The sequence below is a fragment of the Canis lupus genome, chromosome 30, assembly GCF_048164855.1.
Source record: "Canis lupus baileyi chromosome 30, mCanLup2.hap1, whole genome shotgun sequence".
In the NCBI taxonomy this organism is placed as follows: domain Eukaryota; kingdom Metazoa; phylum Chordata; class Mammalia; order Carnivora; family Canidae; genus Canis; species Canis lupus.
Window position 1 is genome coordinate 42,824,056 of NC_132867.1, and position 25,324 is coordinate 42,849,379.

Here is a 25,324-nt window from a genome sequence, read left to right on the forward strand (position 1 = left end):
ACTTTACCAGGTTGCATATAGTGAAAAAGTCATTACTTTTTAAAATAAAGGCGTTTAAAGCTCTACAATTATGTAGTAAACCCGTTTGTGTTCACAAGGACAGATGTCCATCACATACTGTTGACTGGAAAAAAGCATGTGGCAAAAATGCCAAGTATAAGAGATTTCTGATTCATATTTGGATGAGAGTGATCTTTATTCCCATGGGAACAAGAGAAACCACGACAGAATTATATTTTTCTAAGAGTGGGAAGAACAGAGGACAGAAGGAAGTCTTGAGAAAATTCCAGAAAGAAACAAGCATGACTGTGCAGAGACATAACAGCTGTGTACTTCCTTACTGAAGCTGGTAGAGCTGGGCTGCTGTGGATGAAGAAAATTTACAAAAGCAAATGACTGGCAGCTGGACTTTAGATGGTTGTAGGGACTGATGGACAAGTTAGAAGGGGGTTGGAGAGAGAAATCACAATGTCCCATGCTTGATTTGGTTAATGGATTCAGTGCCTCTATATGAGTTGAAACTGCAGTCAACCCTTGGCCCAAACACTGACAAGCTCCAAAAGGCTATCGCTCAGGATTTAAAGTTGGACTCATCACAAGTTAACTCAACCTGAGGAAAGCCGCAACTTCTCTGGCTCTACTAGACACTGGCAGAAGGCTGGGTGCTTAGTTCCTCACCTCTACTGCTTTCAGAGGAAGGGGACTGCAATCATCAAGGAACAGAGCAAAACAAAATTCTTCAGTTTCTTTTGTTCTTTTCTGCACAATGTGAAGAATACAACAAAACAATTATGAGATACTTGAGAAGAAACTATCAACAGTTTAGTTATTGGAATAAGAATAAACTAAATCATTTTGAAATATGAATGAATAATGGTATATTTCAGGAAATGAATGGAAATGCATTTTTTTAAAAGACCAAAAAGTAGTCTGTGAAAGGAAAAACTATCAGTGGATGGGCTTAGATTAGATAACACAGAAGAAGGTATCAGTGAACTTGAAAAAAGGCTAGTGAAAAGTATTCAAACTAGAGAAAAGAGGAAAAAATATTTAAAGAACATGTGAAATGCAGGATCACTATCAAGTAGTCTAAGATATGAGCATTTCGGAGTTCAAAAATGAAAGAGAGCAATTAAGATAGAAAAATATTTGAAAAACGAATGGATTCCAATCTGATGAAAAGGATCAATTCATATACTTAGGAAATGAATGAATCTGAAACATGGTAAATACAAAGAAAACCACAACTAACCATAATCAAACTGCTGAAAGCCACATATAAAGAGAAATCTTATAAACAGAGAAAGAATAAGTATTACATAGAGAACAATGATTTTTTTTTTTAAGTGGTTGATTCCACTGGAAACATTGGGAGGCATAAAGCAATGAAGGCAACATGTTTAAAGTGCTGAGAGAAAAAAACATCTTCAACCTAAAATCCTATAATCAGAAAAATCCTTCAAAGAGTAAGGTAAATTTGAGATTTCCAGATAAACAAAAGCTAAAAAAAAGTGTAAATAATATTATGAAGCAATTGAACCTCCACAATAAGAAATGCTAAAGGCAGATTTGGGGACTGAAGAGAAATGATGCTGAATATAAACATGGATCTCCAGCAAGTTCTCAACCATGGCTGTATTGACATGTAGGGCCATATAAATCTGGGGCGGGGCAGGGGGAGAGCGGGGAGGGGGGACGCTATCCTGTGCATCATACCACATTTTGCAGCATCCCTGGCCTCTACCTACTGGATTCCAGGAGCACCCTCTTCCAGTTGTGACAACTAAACATGTCCCTTATGGGAATTAAGGATGCCAGGGGAAATGAAGAACACCACAAAGGGAAACTGCTATGGACCTGATGTTTGTATTTTTCAGAAATTGAATGTTTCCCAAAATCCATATATTGAAATCCTAACACCTAACTTAAGGTGGAGACTTTGGAAGGTAATTAGGTCATGAGAGTAGAGCCCTTGTAAATGGGATTAGTACCCTTTTCAAAGCCCCAGAGAACTGCTTGCCCCTTCCACCATGTGAGGACACAGTGAGAAGTTGGCAATCTGCAACCCAGAAGGGGCCCCTCAGCAGTACATGACTGTGCCAGTACCCTGATCTTGGGCTTTCAGCCCCCAGAACTGTGAGAAATTTCTGTTGTTTATAGGCCATCCAGTCTTTGGTGCTTTACTACAGCAGCCCAAATTGACTAAGACAGTAACTAGGTAACTATCAGTTAATATAAAATAATATTTTTCTGTATTTTTAATTTTTAAAAGCCAAGGCTTGAGTGCATATTTCTCCAGAGAAGCTATCTAAATGGCCAGTAAGATAGTGCTCACATAATTTTTTTAAGATTTGATTTTTTTAAAAGATTTTATTTATTTATTTGACAGAATGAGAGAGAGAGAGTGTGTGTGTGGACTCACAAGCAGGTAGAGTGGCAGGCAGAGGGAAAGAGAGAAGCAGGCTCACCACTGAGCAGCGAGCCAGATGTGGGGCTCCATCCCAGGACCCTGGGATCATGACCTGAGCCGAAGGCAGACCCTTCACCGACTAAATCACCCAGGCACCCTTAAGATTTGATTTTTAAGTAATCTTACACACTCTGCCTGAAGTTGCACAACCTCGGGATCCAGAGTCAGATGCTCCACCAACTTAGCCAACCAGGAACTCCAGTATTACTCACATTATTAACCATCAGGGAAATGCAAATCAAAACCACAGTGAGATAGACTTCCATACCCACTAGGATGGCTCTACTAAAAAGACAGACAATAATGAGTGTTGGCAAGGATGTGAAGAAATTAGAACCCTTGTGCCCTTCGATGGGAATACAAAATGGTGCAGCCACTTTGGAAACAGTTTGGCAATTCTTCAAAATGTTAAACATGAAGATGCTACATGATCCAGCAATTTTACACTATGGCATATACCCAAGAGAATTCAAAACGAGTCCGCACAGAAAGCTTACGCATGAATATTCATAGCAGCATTATTCATATTCATAAAAGGCAAAATATGGAAACAACCCAAATGTTCATCAAGTGATTAATGGATCAATAAAAGACAGTGTGTCCATGCAGCGGAATATTACTCAGTCATAAAAAGGAATGAAGTACTGATTCATGCTACAACCTGCATGAACCATGTAGACATTATGCTGAATAAAAGAAGCCAGTCACAGAAGACCATTGTATGATCTCAACTCTCCAGGATAGGGATCCACAGGGACAGAGATCGGTGCTTGCCAGGGGCTGGGAGGGTGTGAAATGGAGGGATTGCCAATGGGTATAAGGGTTCTTTGGGGGTTTGTAATGTTAGATCATGATGATGATTGCACAACCTTATGAATATACTAAAAACCATGGAAATATATACTTTTAAATGGTGAATTTTTCTGGCAGATGAATTATGTCTCAAAGCCACTACTAAAATTAGTAGAATATTATATAAACAATGTTATATCAATAAATCCAACTGTTTAGATGAAATGGATAAAATCCTTGAAAGACTGGATTTACCAAAACTGGCCCAAGAATAAATAAACATAGAATTCATACTTTAAAACATTCCTACAAAGAAATTTACAAGTTCAGATGGCTTCACTGGTAAATTATATCAAATATTTGTGAAATAAATAATACCTATTATTCACAAACCCTTTCAAAAAAGAACAAAGGACCGTGGAATGCTTCCCAAATCACTTTATAAGGCCATAATAATCCTCATACCAAACCTTTACAAAACGAAAGAAAAACTACAGATCAATATCCTTACTGAGCATAAGTGAAAAACAAAGAAAAACAAAATGTTAATCAAACAGCAATACACAAAGGACAATCCATCATGATCAAGTGAGGTTTAATTCTAGGAATTCAATTCAAAACTCAATAAATGTAATTCACAACCTTAATATATTAAAAGATGAAATCCATAAGATCATCTAAATAAATGTATTAAAAACCTTGTGACAAAATTCAAAACCTGTTCATCTTAAAGACTATCAAGCACGGAGAATAGAAAAGAACTTCCTTAAGCTGAAAAGTTATGAATAACATCATGCTTTGTAGTAAAATGTTGAATGTTTTTTATTTAAGATTGAGAGCAAGGCAAAGATGTTGGCTCTTATTACTTCTATTCAACACTGTACTGGTGTTCCTAGTTAAGTTCAATAAGATAAGAACAAGAAATAAAAATGATAAACACAGGGAAGGAAGAAGTAAACTTGTCTTTATTGGATATAATTGCATATGGAGAAAATCCTGAAGATTAACAACAAAAAATTAAGAACAGAATTATGCAAAGTCATAGGCTATAAAGTCAATACAATAATCAGATGAATTTTTTATACACTAGCAACAAACAACTGGAAAATGCAACCATTTAATGGAAAAAATACCGGGAATGGCATCAATATTTAACAATACTTTGGTTTAAATTGAATGAAAGATACACAAGACCCCTCCACAGAAAACTATAAAACGTTGCTGAGAAAAATTTAAGAAAAATCTAATTTTGACAATTTTGAAAACTCATTTATGAAAATAGGTATCATGCTCAAGGATGGGATACATCAATACTATTAATATGCCAATTTCCCCCAAACTGATATATAGGTTTCATAAATGTCAATAAAGATCCCGGTAGACTTTTTAAAAATAGAAAGTAATAGTTGATTCTAAAATTCAAGTGAAAATGACAAAGGATCAAGTTTTAGAGAAAAAAAACAACCAAATCAGAATTTATACTACATATCTGATTTGAAGACTTAGTAAGGTCTAATAATTATGAGAGTGTGGTATTGATGTAAAGGCAGATAAATAGATCAATGAAACAGAATATAGTCCAGAAATAAACCAGCACTTATCTAGTCCAGTTATTTTCAAACGAGCCACTGAAACAACTCATTAAGGGGAAGAGTCTGTCAGCAAACTGTGCATGAACAGCTGGTTAACCATAAGGAATAAATATGAATCTTAATGCCTGTCTCACAACATACATGAAAAATAGTTCAAGATGGATCTATCAAAAACGTAGTCATAAAAGCTAAAATTGTAACACCTCGAGAAGAAAATCCGGAGAATAGCTTTGCAACCTTTGCACTGACAGGATATGCAGAGATCACTAACCATGAAATAATAAAACATAAATTTAAGCTTATCAAGATTCAAAGCACTTCCTTATCAAAACCCACAGTTAAAAATATAAATAGGCAAGCTACTGAATGAGATACCATATTTATAATGCATATATCTGAAAAATGACTTGTATTCATCATATATAAAGAACCCTGTCAGTCAATAATTAAAAGACAACCCAATTAAAGGTGAGCAAAAGCCTTGAAGAGTCATTTCTTTAAAAAAAAAAAAACAAATACTACGATATCCAATAATCACACCAATAGGTGATCAACATGATTAGCCAGCAGAGATATGCCAGTTACAACCACAATCAGATACCACTTTGTACTAACAAAAAGCTGAAGTTCAAAAGACTGACAACACGTAATGTTGGTGAGGACATAAGGCGTTGGCCACGTGTGGACCAATGAGATAAACAAGTTCGTAATCAACAAATTCTGTGTCCTTAGGTTCCCTCTAAAGAAGGTATTTTGACACATTCTATTGTATTTTTCCCTCCTGTTGTGAACTTGCAAATTCAGCTCTAAGCATGGAGTGTTTGGCACGCGGCCTTCAGGCCAGATGTGACCCTGGGGAGGTTATCACAGAGCTTAGAAAACATTTTCAAAGCATGATCCAGGCTCTGGCATTTCTTATAAACAGCTTTCATTTCAGGGGAATCTGCTGGACGGAGGACTGTCTGGCCTGCCAGGACTTTCATAAGAAGAGATTTGGTCTCTCCTCTGCGTTGAGCCCCACGCGTCCTTCAGCTCTGCTGGCGCTCGGCTCAGGTGGGTGCTGGCACCAGCATCGGGGAGGACTGACCGGTCAGCGGGCACCCGAAACACTTGCGCTGGAAGTGTTAGGTCATTGTATGTTAGGTGAAGGAATTTATCTTTGCAGAGCCCTTCAGTGCACATGCTTTGTCCTGGAGAAAATAAGTTCAAAATGTTCTTTTTCATTCACTTGTGTATCACCCTGCTTTTAAGCAATTCTGAAGCAAACAGACATTATTCACAGCGAGGCCTGAAACCCATTTGGAAACTGCCATTCACCCCAGTGCTGGAGGAAAGTAGCCAGCCTCCAGCAAAAGCACCAAAACGCTCACCCCTCCTTAGTCCACACTTGCTCACAGTTCTGGGGAACATGACCAGAAGGCTCCAGATGGCCTCACGGAGTAGGCCAGGGAACGGCATCTGGTTTTCTCTTTCTCCTCCACTCTCAGAAAAATAGAGATGGTGGTAGCCGAACACAGTTACACCATCCACGTGGTGGAGCAGAGAAGCCCAAGACATCTCCCAGCCAGAGGTGCCCTCAGGTCTAGGCGCTCACGGAGACGCGGAAGAGCCGACTTCTGTCCTCCTACGGTGAGCCCTTCCTCTCCTCCTGACAGTGGCATCTTGGTGGCTCTGAGTCAGTTGTTCGCAGTCCCACATCATCAGCCTCGAACGCTTCTCCAGCAGGCCGGTCCTGAGCGCCTGCCACGCATCTACTATGCGCCCCAACATCTCCATGCCCTATAGGAAGATGGCGATGCCTTCAATTTATAAACAAGAAGAGCAAGACCCAGAGATATTAGCTAGTTGTCCAAGACCATACAGCTCTCAGCGGCAGTTTGGATTTAAACCCAGGTCACCCAGCACCCAGGTCTGTTCTCTTTCAAATGAGCCTACCATGCTCCGTGACACTGCACTGTCAACGAGCATAAGGAAAAGGGAAGATAGAAGCCCTGCCCTTAGTAGACGTGCATCCAATTAGGGAAGAAAGAACATCACCACGGGAGTGTGGTCCCCTGCTCACTCACCCCTTACACATCGCCTGAGACAGCGAACACAGCAGCCTGTGGACCACACTCCTCTGAGGGGAGCAAGGTCCTGGGAGAGCACTCACTGGGGAGCCTGGAGGCCCGGGCTCTCATTCTGGCTCTGGTGCCAACCTGCTGTGTCCTCACAAGGAGCTCAGTCCCTTCCTTGTCTTGTCTTAAATAGGAAGCAGAGTCCCCATTTCCAACAGAGATGCTACTGCCCACCATCCAGACACACTGCAGTTCTGTGCCTGAACAGTGGACCAGTGAGACCAACAGCAGGCTTCTCAGCAAGATTCCCAGAGCCAGGAAAATGATGGAGACACAGCCCTGACTGACAACCTAGGGTTTTATACCCAGCTAAGGCCTGCCTCAGAAGTGAGAGGATAATAAACAACGGGGCGGAGACATGACAGGAAAGGAATGAGCCGTTCAGTCTCTCAGCAGAGTTTAGGGACAACAGGAGTGTCAGGACAGTCTTCCCAGGTGGGAGAGAATTCTCAAAGCAAGGAAGGGCCTTGGGGCAAAGATAAAACCCAGGCCAGGTGGGGAGACCGTCTCAGAGAAAAGACAGAGCCGAGGGTGGGACCGTGAAGAAATCTGTTGAGATTTTGGTAGCTGGAAGCCGAGTGTCGCCGTAACAAAAACTCAAGTTTGTCACCGCGGGGAGGAGATGGCCTCCAGAAGCCTGGGGTCCTGGGCAGGTGTAAGGAAACGGGGTGAGCATCCTCGGGGCTGGACAGAGAGAAACGCATCACGCAGCATGCTTGACGGGATGAGCACTGGGTGTTATTCTGTATGTTGGCAAATTGAACACCAATAAAAAATAAATTTATTATTAAAAAAATAATAATAATTATGAATTGCAAAAAAAAAAGAAAAAGAAAAGCTTGGCAACATTCATCTGCAGGAACATGGAAAACAGGGCATGCTCTAGTGCTCGTGGTGACCCAGCAAGGCGACTTCTGGGCAGGGGACTTCCGGCCACCATAAAGTACAACAAGAAAGAGATAAACTGAAGGGCAGACTTCTCAGATTCTAAATACAATTTAAAGGCATGAGAGAGGCACAGTCCTCCCCGTCCAAGTAGGACTCTCAAAGTGCTGCAGAACCTAAGAATAACACTCCGGTCCAGGTCCCCGTTCAGAAAACGTGGTCTCAGGGTAAAGACCGAAACCAAGGGTGTGACTGTGAAGTCCCCAAGGTCCCAGAAATATCTGAAGCAGTGCCTCGAAGATCATTTCAGTTGAACAACAGCTTTCTGAGGCTCTTGCAGGCCGCCCTCCAGACCATCGATGCTAACCAGGAAGGACTCTACGAATTTTAAGGCCCCCATTGCACAGTAACCTCCCGGGGTGGGGGGCCCAGGTACTGAAGGATCCATTTTTAGGTGCAGCTTTGGTCTGGTACAGTTTATACAAATTGAGCCCCACATGTTTTTAAGGCGATATATCAGCTTGGTCTGAAGGGGACAGAGCAGCAGCGAACTAACAGCCCAGGCACAGTCAGCTGCGAACACACTGGTCATTCCTCACGGAGGATGAGGGACGAGTCCGAGGATCAACAAGAGCGCGGAAAGCCAAGGTGAGAGAGTAGAGGGTCTCCCCGAAGAATTGGGGAGCCCCGATCAAGTCCCCGAGCTAGATGCCCAGTGCTTTGGAGCCCGCGGGGACCAGTGACCGCAGTGTCCCTGGCTGCAGTGGTGCTCGATGGGGCTGCTCCCTGGGACGGCCTGGCCCTGCCCCCGTACGCTGAGCGTGGCGGGGAGACACCTCGTCTCTCCTCTCACGTCTCTAGAACGAGAGGGACCGTACCTAAGGAGCCTTACTCACATCCGGACTCAACCCTGAGCACGTGCCAGCAGCCTTCGGGGGATGGAGCTACGGGGGGAGGTTGTGGGAGGAAAAGTGTGTATCCTGCTTGGGGAAGGATATAAGTAAGGTTTGTCTGGAGAGGTTGTGCTGGTTTGAAAACATGGGTGCAAGCTCTTTGAGCCCGTCCCCCCGGGAGGAGCCAGTCTGGGGGCCTCCCTGTGAGTGCCAAGGAGCCTGGGATCCGGTCCACGGATGGAGGGTGCTGGGTGGGGCCCCCGAGGTTTGCCCCACAGGCCGAGCAGAGGTGCTCGGGTCAACACAGCCGGCCCAGACCCCGGGGTCACAGGGCAGAGACGGGCCACCGGCGCTCTGTTGGATTCCGGACGCACAGAATCTAGCAGCACAGCAAGAGCTGTCGCTCCCGCCGCTGCGTCTGGCCAGGGCTTGCGAGGCAGCAACAGGAAACCACAAGGCGGTCGGGAAAGCCCTCCACCTAAACCTCCTCCTCACAGAGAGATTAAGGGAGGTACCTCCATCGAAAAGAAAAAGAATCTGAACAAACGCAATGGGTTACAAGAAAAAAGGTTAAATTGTGTCTTTGAAATAAATTAGTTTTTGGAAGGTTTAGTCTTTCAGAAAAGTAAGTGAACAGTGGGAGCCTGCTAAGATTTCGTGTTCTGCGGAAGGGTGGAAATACTGAGTAACTGCAGATTTCCTTAGAACATTGCTAAGGCATCATAAAACGTTAAGGTAACCTCAGCGAGAGTAGAATGACAACGCCTAGCTCCCAATCCAGCAGAGGAGGGGGATAGATTTAAAATAATAATAATAATTAATAATAATAATAATAATAATTACCACCCCCTCAGGAGTCAGGAAAGAAAGAAAAAGAAAAGCAGAGGCAAAAACTCTAGTAGGTAAAAAGCCCAAAATAAGATGGGAAAAAAAAAGTCTAAAGATGTCAGTCCTTATTGTGACTACAAATGGATTAAGCTCATATTTTAAAGGATAAAGACCAATAGACTGTATGAAAATAAAATAAAACTCAGCTCGTGCTGCTTACGTGAGAGACACCTAAAATAAACCACACTGACAGGCTGAAAGTAAGGAGAAGAACACCGCTGAGCCACCCAGGCGTCCCTCCCTGTTAAGTTTGATGTTAACACTGGATTTCTTATTAATAAATACCCTCCCTTGGGCTAAGAACATTTCCTACTTGCTAATATTTTATTTTGAGTGAGTAGTGAATTTTATGAAATGGTGTTTTTGCCCTTTCCATCGTGAGTGTGCGGGTTCTCTCTTCAACCTCTTCCTGTAGCGCCGTGACTCAGTGCGTTCCTTAGTGTTGAACAGGATGGTTATTTCTTCTCTCAGGGTCCGGTGCCTCCCGGAATCGGGAAGAGCACACAAAAGTCTCATTATGTGTACGACGTTTCGTTTCTGGAAGAAAACAAATAAAACAGAAGCCACCGTATGTTAGACCTAAGTGGAAGCTCCATGGTGTTGATAACGCTGTTTCTGTAGCTTTTCGTTTGCCATAGTCCATTTTTTAAAGGCAGAGAATGAATAGCGATTCAGGTTTTACAGAAAACCAGATCATTTCAAAGAAAAGCTCGAGAAAATTTCCTAGGCAATGGAAGAGAATATGAAGCAGGGGGAAAAAACAACAGTGAGAGAGAATTTAAGATGTATGGGGACCAGGGCTCCTCTGGTGGAGGTTCTCACGTAGTGGGGGGTCCCCAAGGTCCGTCGGGGGCCCCTGGGCAGGAACGCACTTCCCTTCTGCAGTGACAAAAGTCAGCCCCACGCAAGAAGAGGGGTCAGCGCCACGGAATGCAGAGCCCGGCCCGGAGCCCTCTGTCCCCACCGGTCCCCCCACACCTGTTGCGCCCAAACGCGGCCTTCACATGCAAGGTGCCGCTCACCACGAACGACGCTGGCGCCCGGAGCGGCCTGCACCTGGAGGGGGGGTGCCCTGTGGGGGGTGCGGCCAGGCTCAGCTCGCCAGGCCCGGGCGCCCACAGAAGCGTGGGGTGCTGGTGACCGAGCCGCAGCGTCCCCACAGTGGGAGGCCGGGGTGCGGGCCACAGCCGAGCACGGGGCTGGGACACGCCTGTGCCCGAAGGAGCTGCCGGTGCAGGAGTCCGGCCGTACAAAGGTCAAGGTCAGGCAATGTGCTATTTTAGGGACGAGGACTGTGGCTGCGGGGCGGGGGGTGCAGGCTGGATGGGCCCCCACTGGTGACCTGCGGGAGGGGGCGCCTCAGGTGTCCGTCCTGCACGAGGCCCGCGCGGTGTCCGTGTGCCGGAAGCCTCGATGGCCCGGCCTGCGAGCTGAGGCCAGGTTGACACGAAGCTCCCCGAGGACACAGATGGTCCCTGGGAGCCTACGAGGTGCCAGGCTCCACGGCCCCAAGGATTTTCTTGGCTGAGACAACCACGTGGCGCCCCAAGGAGTGACCACATGGCACCCCAAGGAGGCCGCCGCTCTTTTAATCCCGGTGGAGGAAACCGAGGCCCATGGAGACGGAGCTGCAGCCCCAGCTCGGCCTCCCCACTGCCCGGCGCGGAGCCCAGACGGGCGGGGGAGGCGCAGGGGGCCCGGGCGAGGGGCACCGTGTGGGACGGTGGCCCCTGGGGCCACAACACCGCGCCTTCTGACCCCATGAAACAAAATCGTGGAATGTGTACAAAAGCCCAAACCAGAGCCGTGGCCCTGCTCCCGCCCGCGGTCGTGCTGCACGCGGAGGTGCGCTTCGGGACCTGGAGGCCGCGCCCGTCACACGGCCTGGGAAACACGTCCCTGGCGGCGCGGGCTGCAAGCGGCAGGCCTCTGCTCCTTTCCTACTTGCTCACCTCGGGCGCGGCCGTGGCCGGGCGCCCCAGCCCCGAGGGGCTCACTCCCAAGCCCCGAGGGTGCCGCCCGGCCCCCCGGGGCGCCTGGCAGAGGGAAGGAGCCATCGACTGGACGGTCTTCTGCTCACTTCCAGCGTCACCCCGGCCCCTGTGTCTCGGGGGACACGTGCGGACAGCAGCCTGGGGGGTGGAGGGGCTTGGCCCACCTCCTGCTGCGGCTCCGGGTCCAGGAGGGACCTTGCATGCATTCGGGCCCACACAGGGCATCCCTGAGAGTGGAGGCGGGGGTGCTCTAGGGGTGCCCCCCGTGAGACGGACCCCACGGGGCTGAGATCCAGTCCCTGCTGCCCCCTCTCGGCCCAGGACCGAGCATCCTGCTTGCGGCTGGGGACGCAAAGTCGCTACCATCCAGCCCGAGATTGGGGCTCCAGGGCTCCCCCAGGATGGGGCTGGTCCCCACCCCCGCCCAGAAGTCTGGGCCTCTCCTGGGAGCCGAGGGCTCCCTGAATCATCCCTTCCCTGTAACATGTCAGTTGACTCTAAACAAACAGTGAGGAGAACACATCTGGACAAGGATTTCTGCTGAATTAGAAGAAAGGAAACGAGGCCCAGGGTTGGGGGCTGCCAATCCCTGCAGAGCGCCGGGGGGCCGGGGGTTGGGGGACTGGGGATCAGGGGTCGGGGGGGCCTCTCCCTGGCCAGCAGCCCCATCTGCGTCCCCCCAGCAGCCCTGCCCCTGCCCGATGCCCCTCCTGGAGCTTCGGGGGGCCCGGCCAGGGGGAGCGTCTGTGACGAGAACCTCCTGGCCGCCTGGAGGCCGCCCGCCAGTCCCGGGGGTGCTGCTGCCGATCGCCTGCCCCGGGCTCCCCACCCCCGGTCACGCAGACCTCGTCCGGGCTTCGCCAGCAGCCAGGCTCGCCCAGCAGACGGAGGCCCTTTCCGGGCCCCCAGCACAGCCCCCCTGCAGTCCTAGCCATCTGCCCGTGGCCCCTGCCGGTGAGGACGCCGCCCCGCTGCACCTGTGCAGTTAACAGGCTTGCGCACTCTCACCAGCCCCCCTCCCGGCGGGGGGCGCACACCCACGCACCATTAGGTGCCCCGGGAAGGCCTTGAGTTCACACCCAGGGTTGAGGCCGGAGTCTGGGCACAGAGGAGAGACACCGAGGCCCCTGGGGCGGGGTGGGGCGTCCAGGGCTTGGGGCCCTGGGGGGGTGGCGCCTGTGGGGTAGCAGCAACAAGCATGTCGAGGAGGCAGTGGGAGAGCCACACGTCAGCCCCCGGGCCCACTAACCCGCCTGTGGTCAGGGGACGGGAGGCACGCTGCCAGCGACCCTTCCTGTCCCTCTAGACAGGGAAACTGAGGCACAGAGTGACAGTCACGCGGCAGGTGAGCTCCTCCGGGCCTGGCCATCCCAGCCTCACCCCAGGGTGACCCCGCACCCAGGGAGGCAGGTGTGGGTCCTGGCCGGCCGGCTGGGTGAGACCCCAGGACGGGACCGGGCAGGGCTTGAACCCTGCGTGCCTCTACCACCCGCAGCCAGGTCCTCAGACGGCTCCAGAGATCCGAGGGCGACCCTCCCCGGGCCAGCAGCACATCTACCCCGCATGGCATCAGCCGGCGGGGCTCCCGGCTCCTGTCGGCCCAGGCGACCCCGCACAGGGACCCACGCAGCACAGGAGGCTCCAGCAAGGAGCCTGGACCGCAGGCGCGCCATCCACCGTCCCTCCGGCCCCGTGCCTCAGTGGTCCCGTCCTACAGGCACACACGCCTCGTGCGGGGCCCCACACAGGTGAGCCGCGTGCCAGGGCCTCCCCCAGCCTCACACCGGACGCTCCTCCTTGTCCCCAGGAGGAGGATGGCTGGGCCAGTCCCGCTGGGGTGACCCAGACCCCCGAGAGAGCTCTCTATGTGGGGTGCGGGTGGGAGCCGCAGGCCAGCAGCAGCTGCTGGAGGCCCCATAAATATTTAGACTCTGTCTCCTGCCAGCGAGTGGCCACTCTTTCCAAGCCCCTCTCCCACGACGTTAGCATCAAGACAGGCGCACCGGGCCTCATCCCGCGGCTAATGTTACTTCTTTTTTCTTCATTTTTGACAACATTTTAATCCTCCCGTTCCATGAAAAGCAGAGATGCTTTGCGCTCACAGCAGAGCACTCTGGAGTATACGCCGGGCTCCTTCCCGTGTCTTCCCGGCACAGAGGCTGCGTCCCCTCCCCCCCGCTCCCCCAGGACAGAGCCCCAGGCAGCGGCGCCCTCCGAGACCCTGAAACCCACCAGCACCTGCTCTGGGGCCAGGGCCACCCTTCTGCTTCCTTGGCGGTGGGCGCCTCTCGTGGGGCCTCCTTCCTGGGGACATCTGTCCTGCCCTTTGCAGGCTGAGGCCAGCGGGGCTGAGCAGGCCGCGAGGCCTGCCCTCCACTGTGGTCCTTGTCCTTGATGGCGCTCACTTTACTTTTTCGTCTTTATTTTCTTAAACAGCAACATATATTCCCTGGGACAGAAGGGCTGTATATTAAATCATTTTACGCTGAATACACGGGAAAAAAAGCATGTTACAAACCGCACTTGCAAAGTGTCGCACTTTAGAAACAGTACGCGGATGTGTAGACGTATGTGCCATAGAGAGTATGACGGAGCACGGACAAAAGTGGGTCCCGTGGGATGGGAGGCAGGGGTGTAGCGTTGTTCGTACTTTTTGGTGGACTCCTCCACATTTTCTTAGGGGCATCTGCAACTTCTATTCCCTTTCTTTTCTTTGTTTGACAACTTCCAGGTGTTTTTTGTTTAATTTTTTGAGATATAATTCACCATTTTAGAATGCATAGTTCAACGGTCTTTAGCATATTCACAGAGGTGAATACTATCGCCACTAAATCCAGAATGTTTTCATCACTCCAAAAAGAAACCCTATACCCACGAGCATTCCCTGTCCGCCAGTGCCTGGCAACCATTAATCTACTTTCCGCCTCTGGATTTCCCTATTCTGGGCATTTCACATATGTGGAATCATCCACGACGTGACCTTTTGTGACTGGCTTACTTCACGGGGTGTCGTGTCTTCGTGGTTCATCCATGTCAAAGCCCGAACCCGTGCTTCGTTCCCTGTTACGGCTGAGTGGGATCCCACCCTGTAGGTACACCACCTTTCGTTTGCCCGCCCAACCATTCATGGGTATTCAAGTTGTTTCCAGTTTTGGCTCTTACCAGTATTGTTGCTATAAACATTTGTGCAGAAGTTTTGTGTGTACATTGTTTTCAGTTCTCTTGCTTAGATACTTAGGAATGGAATTGCTAAATCACATGTTTAACTTTTTGAAGTACTAGCAAAATTTTTTCCAAGGTGGCTGCACCACTTTACATTTTTGCCAGGAATGTCTGAAGTTCCTAATTGCTCAACATCCTCGCCAACCTTTAATAATATCCAAGTTTTTTATTCTAGCCATCTTAGTGTGTGTGAAGTGGTATCTCTTTGTGGCTTTGGTTTATATTTTCCTATAGTAGCTAAGGATGTTGAGTATTTTTTTTTTTCATGTACTTTTTAGTCAATTGTATGTCCTTTCGGGGGAAATGTCTACTCAAGTCCATTGTTTACTTTTTAATCAGTAGTCATTTTGTTATTGAGTTGTTAGAGTGGTTTATACATTGCAGATACAAGTCCTTTATCAGATATATGTGTTTTAAAAGATTTATCTGGGGCAGCCCCGGTGGCGCAGCGGTTAGGCACCGCCTGAAGCCTGGGGTGTGATCCTGGGGACCCGGGATCGAGTCCCACATCGGGCTCCCTGCATGGAGCCTGCTTCTTCCTCTGCCTGTGTCTCTGCCACTCTCTTTGTGTGTCTATGAATAAATAAATAAAATCTTAAAAAAAATAAAAATAAAAGATTTATCTGCTTTAGAGAAAGAGAGCTCGAGGGGGCAGGAGGAGGGAGAGGGAGAGAGAATCCTCAAGCCGACTCCACACCGAGCACATAGCCAGATACCGGCTTAATCTCATGACCCTGAGATCATGACCTGAGCAGAAATCAAGAGTCGGTCACTTAACCGACTAAGCCACCCAGGCGGTTTTGAAAATGTTTTTCCCATTCTGTGGGTTGTGTTTTAATTTTCTTAATGTCTTCTTTGAAACACAAACATTTTCAATTGTGATGAAGTCTAAAATAATCATTTTTTTCTTTCATAACTTGTGCTTTTGGTGTCATATCCATGAAACCGTTACCTAACTCAAAGTCATGAAAATGTTTTCTTATGAGGGCTTATCATTTTATATCTTACATATTTATATTTAGCAAATTATGTATATGATGTGAGGTGGAAATACAACTGCACTCTGGGTGCATGTGGACATCCAGTTGGTACAACAGTATTTGTTGAACAGATTATTTTTTTCCTCATTGAGCAGTCTTGGTGCCTTGTTGAAAATCAACCAATTGCGAATGTAAGCATTTGTTTCTGGGCTCTCAGTCATGTTTCACTGATCTATACATCTGTCCTTATGCTGGCACCACATTGATTTGGTGATTGTAGCTTTGTAGTAAGCTTTGAAATGGGGAACTATGAATCTTCCAAAGTGCTTCTTACTTTTCAATATTGTTTTGACAATTTTGGAACCCTTGAATTTCCATATGAATTTTAGGATCATCCTGTCAATTTCTGCAAAACGCTGCAAAGAATAAGTGAGATCTTACTGGAAATTGTGCTGAATCTGTAGATCACTCTGGGGAGTATTCCCATCTTGATATTACATCTCCCAATCCATGAACATGGGATGTCATCCTATTACCCGTGTCTTCTTTCAGTTCTTTCGACAATGTTTTATAATGTTCAATGTACAAGCCATTCACTTCTCTTGTTTTCAGCAAGTACCCTTGGGCAAAATGCTTTTTGCCTTCTATAACGTGCTTCATAAAAAAATGAGAACAAGCATTGTGAATGGGATTGTCCAGGGAACTTCCAGAGAGGTCAAATAATAATTCTCTAAGAATTAGTGTTTTAGGAGAGGTCCAAACACACGCTACCCTTCTAGCAGGTGCTAGGCTGCTTGCTGTTTCAATGCTATTACCAGGTTGTTGGTTTTCAGAGCTATCATAAAACTGGGAAAAGAAAGATGGGAATGGAGCAAATTAAAACTCCCCAGTGCTCACATTCTTACTGAGATTTGGTGGTTTGACTTGCAAGTTTTCACTAATGTTCAGAGCCCTTTAAAAGTTGATTTTGAAAAAAGTAAAAAAAAAAAAGTTGATTTTGATAATTTCTGCCAGTGTGAGCATTATTTTTATATGGTAGCAGGTTTTCAGAGCTCCTTACTCTGACTTTCTTACAGAATGTCACTTTGTAACTTCCATGACATTGTTGTCACATGATGGGAGCCAACTTGGGCCCAAGCCTCTTTCTCCCCACCCTTTGTATCCTCTGAGTACTGATTTCTTCACAAGAAGATCCAAGAAGAGGAGGTTACCTGGATAGACCCTGGTCAGGGGAAGAGCAGGGGATGGTACAGGCTGGAAGAGCAGGAGCCTCACTTTACTCTTGATAGAACACTTTTAAAGATATCAGAGTCTGGGCTCACCATCTTGCCACCAGTGTGGACAGTCAGCTCCATTGTCAGGTGGCTTGGTGGCTGGTCATGCAAGGTGAGATGAGAATCCTGGGCTCTGGATCCCATGGCCACTGTTCCTCTGTCATTGACATCTGCTACCACAGAACCTGTGATCCAAGCCTTGGTGTGACCCTACCCTGCAAAGAGCCCAGAGCAGAGTAGGCATGAATAAACCTTTGTTAAGAAGGCAGTGCTTTGAAAGCCACATTTTCTTGTCATGAATTTTAAAATCTCAGCTCCTTCTGGACCTATCTTGAAAAAAAAGTAGCCCAATAAAATAGATATCCCAGAAACTTAGTCCATAATATTGTTATCAGAAACCAATAGTAATCAGATGTGCACTTGTTAAAAATTGGGGAACTATGGAGGCACCTGGGTGGCTCTGTCAGTAGGTGTCTGACTCTTGATTTCAGCTCCAGTCATGATCTCAGGGTCACGGGATCAAGTCCCATGTTGGACTCCATGCTCTGTGCAGAGTCTGCTTATCTCTCTTCCTCTGCTCCTCCCCACCCTCCTCACTCATTCTCTCTTTCTAATAAATAAATAAATAAATAAATAAATAAATAAATAAATAAACAGATATTTTTTAAAAATTGGATAACTATGTAGAAAAATACGAATATAAAATCAGTAAAATAGTGGGGGGGGAGGATTTGCAATAGCAAATAAATAAAATAACTAAGAAGATATAATTTAAAAAGTGTATTGCCTACAAGGTTTTATGGATGAATATAAAAGACCCAAATAAATAAAGAAACATACCACTCCCGGTTGAGAAAACTCAGCATTATAAAGATGTCAGTTTTTAGCCAAATTTAAATCTAGAAGGCTCATGGACTCCCAAACCAACATGCTAATTCTCAACTTTATAATAGCGAGAAAACAGAAAACCATTATCAGAAAAATGTTGAAACAAAAGAATTTAATTGGTTATCAAATCATATGAAGCTCTAGAAATTAAGAGGGCAGTATGAATATAATCTCCCTAGCAAGTGCGTCTACTAGAGGAGTAATTGTATATGTGCCCAGAGAAGATTGCTTTGTCGTTGTTTGTAGCTGCAGAAAGATACAAATAATATAAATGTAATCCAGAATGAAGTGATTATATTAAAAATATGATGAAATATATATAAATATATGCATATTATATATCATGAACAAAGAAGTCACCAATTATAAAATAATAAAAGGCCAGATATATAGAAACATCGGTTAAAAGCTCCAAGTATTCACTAGATTGAAGCATATGCAAATGCTATTTTCTTTTTTTTTAAGATTTTATTTTTTTATCCATGAGAGACCCAGGGAGAGAGGCAGAGACACGGGCAGAGGGAAAAGCAGGCTCCATGCAGGGAGCCTGACGTGGGATTCGATCCCAGGACTCTGGGGTCACACCCTGAGCCAAAGGCAGAGGCTCAACCACTGAGGCACCCAGGCTCATGCTGCAAATGCCACCCTGCAAATGCTATTTTCATAAGACAAAAATGACTGAATATCAACCATTTTATACTGGGTGTACTTATATAGAAATGAATGCATGAAAACAAAAGAGAAAAGTTATATGTCAAATAGTCAAAAGTTGTTACCTCTGAGAAAAAGAATAAGAGTAGGATACAAGAAAAAGAAGTATCAGAGTTTTAACATTGTTTAAGAAACATGGGTTCCTGTATAATATGAATAATTTTTAAAGAAAAATTAACGCCTCATCACATAGAGATCTTATAAACCAATAATAAAGGTATAACGATCCCCAAAAATAAATAAAAGCACTAAAAGAGAAATAGAAATGCCCATTAAGCATATGAAATAATAAAATTTGTTGGTCAAAAATACCAAGAACAGATAATGAAAGCCAGTGCTTGCAAGGACTCAGGATGGGTGCACACAGGTACGCAGGCACACGTGCACACCACGAGCAGGGGCGGCTGTGCGTGGCTCAATCTTTCTGGAAGCAATTAGGTCATCTGTATCCAGACACTTCAAAAATGTGTGCCAAGTGTTCTGTTTCCTGCTAGAACGTAAAAGGGCGTGACAGATCACGTCTCCTCTGGTAACAGTGGAAAACACTGGGCATGTTAAGAAGCAAAAATGCAAAACCGAGTAGAGCTGTGGAGACCACGAGGTCCAAAGACCTGCAGCTCCCGAGAGTGACGCGCTGGGGGATGTGCAGCCACCTCCTCTCCCGGCCCGGATCTGCACCTGGGCAAAGGGAAAACAGGCCCTTCCCGGCAAAGGCCCCTCTGGGGGTATCGAGGAACCCGAAGGTCCCTCCTGGGCTACCGAGGACCCCCGAAGGTCCCTCCTGGGGTACAGAGGAACCCGAAGTTCCCTCCAGTGGTACAGAGGAACCCGAAGGCCTCTCCCCGGGTACAGAGGAACCTGGAGCCTTTACCCGGCTCGTGGGCTGGCAGGAGGCAGGGCCCCAGGCTTCCTGAGCACCAGGCAAGCTCTGCCCTCGGGGCCCTGGCCCAGCTCCTCCAGAGACAGCCCCCGCGAGCTGGGACACAGCGGAACTCGGGGCCCGAGGCAGCCAGAATTCTCAGGGTAGGATCTGGAGAAGGAGAAGGGACCATGCAGAGAAGAGGCTCCGGAACCCCGGCAGGGGCCTTGACTGTGCCGCTGGGCGAGCTGCGAGCAGCGGGGCCTCCAGGCGGCCAGGGCCGGGGGGCCGGGGGGCCGGGGGCCGGGCCTGCTGCAGGGAAACAGGAACAGAAGGAACTAAACACAATAATCAAAATGCGGAATTCACTGAGCGGCTGCAAAGGCATAGCAGACCCTAAACGAAGGATTGGTGACCCGGAAGGCAAAGTCACAGAAAATATGCAAACTGACCCAGGGAGGGATTAAAAACACTGAAGAAATAAAGACTGAAAGTGAACCTCAGTTGCTGGTGAGACGTAATCGGGGCTTCAGAGGAGAGAAGGAAAAAAACCGTGAAAATTATCTGAATAAGTTATGGCTAAATTTTTCCCAGAACTTGATAAAAACTATAAATTTACAGGCAAAAAAAATGTCCACAAAACCCCAGCAGGATAAGCACAAAGCAAACGCATCAAAGCGCTTCGTAGCCAAATCGCTAAAAACCAGTGACACAAAGGGAAAGTATTAAAAGCAGCTGGAGGAAAGAGAAACATCACTTCCAGGGAACGAAGATAAGCCGTCGGACAGATGTCTCAGCAGAAAGAACGCAAACCAGAGGACGGCGGAATGACATCTTCAAAGGGATGCGAGGAAAAAAGCCACGGATTCCGTATTCCGTGAAAACATCTGTGGCGAGCAGAGCCCGTCCCCAACCCGTCCACACCCGGGTCCCTGGGGCCTGTGGATCCGCGCGGCCACCCAGGGTTGGTGTCAACGTGGAATTAGGATCTCGCGCGGTCGGTCGCCCGCAAGAAGGGACACTACCCACGATTATTGCCAGGGCCCAACCTTATCCCAGGTCCTCAAACATGGGAGGGGGCCTTTGGGGACCAGATACTCCACCCTCCTCTGTGGGCTTGAGGACGGGCAGAGGAGGCCGGGGGCGCCTGGGGGCTCGGCGGTGGGGCGCCCACTCTCGATTTCGTCTCAGGTCATGATCTCAGGGTCCTGAGGTCCAACCCCACGCTGGGCCCCTACTGAGCGCACAGCCTGCTTGGATCCTCTCTCCCCCCTCCTCCCCCTCCCCCTCCCCCCTCCCCCTGCCCCTCCCCCTTCCCCCTCTCTCTCCCCCTTCCCCCTCTCCCTCCCCGTTCCCCCTCTCCTTCTTCCTCTAACTTTTCCTCTCCCCTCCCTCCCCCTCCCTCTCCCCTACCCTCTCCCTCTCTTTCTCCCTCTCACTCTGCCTCTCCCCTATCCTCTCCCCATCCCTCTCCTCCTCCCTCTACCCTCTCCTCCTCCATCCCCCTCCCTCTACCCTCCCCACCCTCTCCCCTCCCCCACCCCTCCCTCTCCCTCTCCCCCTCCCCCTCCCCCTCCCTCTCCCTCTCCCCCTCCCCCTCCCCCTCCCCTACTCTCTCCCCTACCCCCACCCTTTCCATCCCCATCCCCCTCCCTTCCCCACCCCTGCTCTCCCTCTCGCTCTCCCTCTGGGGGCCAGGAGCTGAGGGATACGGCAGCCTCCGAAAGCCGGAGCAAGGAAAATGGATTTTCTTGAGCCTCAGAAGCGGGGTCAGCCCCTTGGACACCTTGGTCTTGGCCCCACAAGACCCATGTTGGATTTTTAACCTAGCGAAATGTAAGATAATCAATTTGTGTTGGTTTAAGCCACCAAAAAATTTATTCAAAAGGCTCATAACTCTCTGAAAAACACTTTGTAACATTATTTATCGAGAAATTACAAATTTAAACCATGATATCGCTAAACACCCACCAAAATGATTGCAATTAAACCAAGTGTTGGGGGAACGCCTGGGTGGCTCAGTGGTTGAGCGTCTGCCTCTACCCAGGGCATGACCCCAGGGTCCTGGGATCGAGTCCCGCATCGAGCTCCTGCATGGAGCCTGCTTCTCCCTCTGCCTGTGTCTCTGCCTCTCATGAATAAATAAATAAAATATAAATAAATAAATAATAAATAAATAAACCAAGTGTTGGAAGGACGTGGAACAACCAGACGCCTGGACGCCGTGGGCTCCTCTCCGTGGTGCTGCAGCCCACTCCTAGGTATTCATGTGCTGGAAACAGATGCCTGTGTCCACGTGAGGATTCCCGCACAAGCATTCCCCGCAGCCACACACCAAGAACACGGGGACACACGGCTGTGGTGCGGCCACACGATGGAGCGCCCCTGGGCAGGACGGAGGATGAGCCGCTGACACACGTACAGCATGGATGGTGTCAGGGTGGTGCTGAGCCGTGACCCCGGGGTCCTGGGATCGAGTCCCACGCCGGGCTCCCTGTGCGGAGTAAGCCTGCTCCTCTCTGTCCCTCTGCCCCCTGCTTGAGTTCTCTCTCTCGAATAAGTAAATAACATCTTTTTTTAAAAAAAAAGATGCACAAATAACCACAAAAAGTTCATTTCCTGGGAAGCCAGGAACTCTTTTTAGGAATATTTACCAGTGAATTAGTCTGACACGTAAACATTTACTCGAATTTGGGAGGTAATGTGAACGTCCAACACGACAGGAAACCTCTCATCGTGATGGAACACAGGCCGCCTGGAGGGGTGGGCGCCTCCGGGAGCCAGCTGGCGGGGGGCAGGGTGCTGCCCTGGTGAAGGACAGCTCTCAGGATCCCGCGGGGGCCAGGCCCTCGGGTGGCGGGTGAGGCCCTGCTCACAGCACTGACCACACAGCCTGTGCTTGTGACCGTGGGGACCCAGCAGGGACCTGAGGGGGGACCCGCCCGTGCTGGCAGGGCACAGGGAGGCCTGGGAATGACGCGGCCATGTGACTGCTGCAAAAGGCCTGGTGCTGGCTCGGCCCCCGGGTCAGGTCAGGCCAGGTCAGGGCCGGGCTCCAGGGTGTCAGGGACAGGTTCGGGAAAGCCGCCTGGGCCAGGGGCCTGCTGCTCAGATGCAGAGGCAGGAGGACCCCGGCACAGAGGGTCTGTGGGTCCCACAAGGACAGTGGGCGGGAGAATGTGACAGCGACTCAGGGGCACTGTGTCCTGGTGTTGGTCCTGGGACTCAGGGGGTCCGGGCAGACCCGGTGGGAGGCACCCCCAGGCCCTCATCCCTGGGGGCCATGAAGGCCTGGACAGCCCTCTGCTGACCCAGGAAGGGGACCCACGACTGGGCCTGGACATGGAAGCCCCACCAAGCTTGTCCCTGGATGCCCAGCTCCACTTGAAAGATTGGAACCAAAATTAATTAATTAATTAATTAATTAATTAAAATAAATAAATAAGAAAGAAAAGAAAAGGAAAGATTGGAACCTTTGATGAAGGTGAAGAAAGGACGCTCTCTGCAGCAAATGGTGCTGGGACGCCTGGTCGTCCCTGTGCAGAGGGAACATGAAGGGCAGCACCCCTCCCTCGAAGCTGAGCTCGCGGGGCTCATGCACCTGAGCAGGTGCACGGTCCTTAGGGGAAAACCAGGCGGCCCGCGCCACCTCGCATCGGCCAGGGGGCCTCAGCACCAAAGCGTGGCCGATAACAGAAAGGGCTGATGGACCGGACTCCATGGGAATGGAAGCCTCGGCTCTCCGTTAGGACGACAGACAGGCGAGTCCCAGGTGGAGCCGATGGTCGTGAATCCCCCAGCTGAGAAGCTCCGAGTCCGCCCAGAGCCCTCGCGGCTCGGCAGGGGGAAAACCAGAGACCAAGGGAAAGGGACAGTTTAGGAGCCGAGGGCCAAGGAGCAGGCGGGGTGCAGGGGGCGCCGCCCGCACAGCCCCGGGTCACCGGAGGCCGCCCAACAGCGTCGGGGGGCCAAGCAGCGGGTGCCTGAGCCAGTGGGGTGCGCGCCGGGGCCCTGGGCCGACGCGGAGAGGCCAGCACCCCCGGGGCACCCCCGGGGGCCACACGGGCTGTCGCTGGGGACAGGAGCTGCTTGACACGGCCGGTAGCGCCAGCAATTTGGGGGTGACGGGCCTACCTGGGCCCTGGGACCGCAGCTCACACGCTCCCGGCATCAGTCAGTGCACGAAGATTTAAAAATGAATTTGTAAAGAGCCAGTAAAGGAGAGCTGTCATCCGAAGCCCAGGCACGCATTCTCCGGAGGAGTCGGCTGCATAGATGGAACCCGGGCCTCCCAGGAAAGGAGGGTGTTTGGCATCACCGGGCCGGCCGTGTAGACTGGCTCAGTGGAAGCGGAGGCTTTGGGGGTCTGCGTACAATCTTAGCAGGATGTGATGGCGAAGATTTCCACCCAGTGGGCGTCAGACGGGGCTTGGATTCCGCTTCCTGCGTGCGAGTGGGCCCTGCGATGCCCCGACACCACGGGGAGCCCCGCGCGGCTTCCCTTCGTGGTGCGAGGACCAGGGGCGAGGGCCAGGGACACGTAGGAAGTCTGTCTTGAGTTCACAGCGACACATGCACTGTCCTGTTCTTGTCAACTTGAACCCCGTCATCGCTGTCAGCGGCCTGCACCCCATGACAACAGAGCAGAAGGGTCTGGGCGTGGGGTGGGTCTGGGGCCAAGGACCACAGAGGGGGTGCGGGGAGCGGGGTGCAGACTCAGGGAGGACGGAGGGGTCACTGCAGGGACCAGCCGAGTTTGGGGCCCTGGAGACAGAACCTAGCCGGGCGGGCGGGCGGGCAGCTGGTGAGGCAGCGACCGGGGGCCCTCGGCCTGAACCCACCGGCTGGGGGGCTGAGCTGGGCGGGGCTGGGGCTCAGGGCAGAGCCCCCACCCCCCACCCCGTGACTTCCAGAGCCCCCGCTGGAGCAGGTGCAGGCCGGCCGGGCCTGCCTCGCCCCGAGCTCCAGAGACCAAGGCAGCCACGCAGGCTCCGGGCCCCGCACGGCCACCCTACAGCCCCGGTTTCCAGCCCGGTTCCAAACCACCGCCTGGTCCGGACATCATCCCCATCCCGTGAAGCGCTCAACCTCCGCAGAAAGCTGCGGTCGGGGCAGGGTCCCTCGGCCTGGACGGGCCCCTATGGCCTCCACTGGGCCTCCTGCCCCAAGCTGGGCGCGGCTCGCTCCGCCACGGTCCGCGGCTTTCCCGCTCTGGGGCTGGGGCCTCTCCGGGGACACCCGCTGCTTTCCCAGGACAGAGGAGGCTGCGTGCAGACGGGGCTGTGGGGGCCGCGGGAGAAGCACCAAGAGGAGGGAGAAGCGGGTGGAGAGCAGGGACTGTGGAGAGAAGCCAGAGTGGGGTGGCCGGGCCCCTCCACGGGAGTGATCCCACGACACAGGACAGCCCCGGGCCTGCCCTCCAAGGCTTGACAATCCTGAGACGGGAGTTACGAACCCGGAGGCCCGGAGCAGGGGGCGCAGCGTGCCGTGGGATGACCACGGGCTGGGGAAGCCTGTCCCCAGGGACCCCTTGGCCCGCCCACCTGGACACAGCAACCCGAGGGCGGCCCTGCCCAGGTGCCCAGGTGCCCTCGCACCGGATGGAGATGGACGGGCACCCCAGCCACCTGAGCCAGCCCCAGGCATTTCCGTCTTCAGGGCGAGGAAGGCAGCAGGGCCACACCCACCCCAGGCCTCGGGGCTCGCCCAGCATCCAGGGAGGCAACCCGGCTCCCTTCTGCTTCTCTCAACACCCAGAA

At 50.2% G+C, this 25,324-nt stretch overlaps 1 long non-coding RNA gene across 1 annotated transcript in view; it reads right to left on the minus strand.

Annotated features, from left to right (window-relative positions):
• Positions 1-9,942: 9,942 nt before the first annotated feature.
• LOC140621374 (uncharacterized) overlaps positions 9,943-25,324 on the minus strand; it is a 31,027-nt gene continuing 15,645 nt past the window's right edge. Inside the window, exon 2 of the long non-coding RNA XR_012021085.1 lies at positions 9,943-10,174. This is a non-coding gene — a long non-coding RNA (uncharacterized lncRNA). The remainder of the gene's footprint in view (positions 10,175-25,324) is intronic.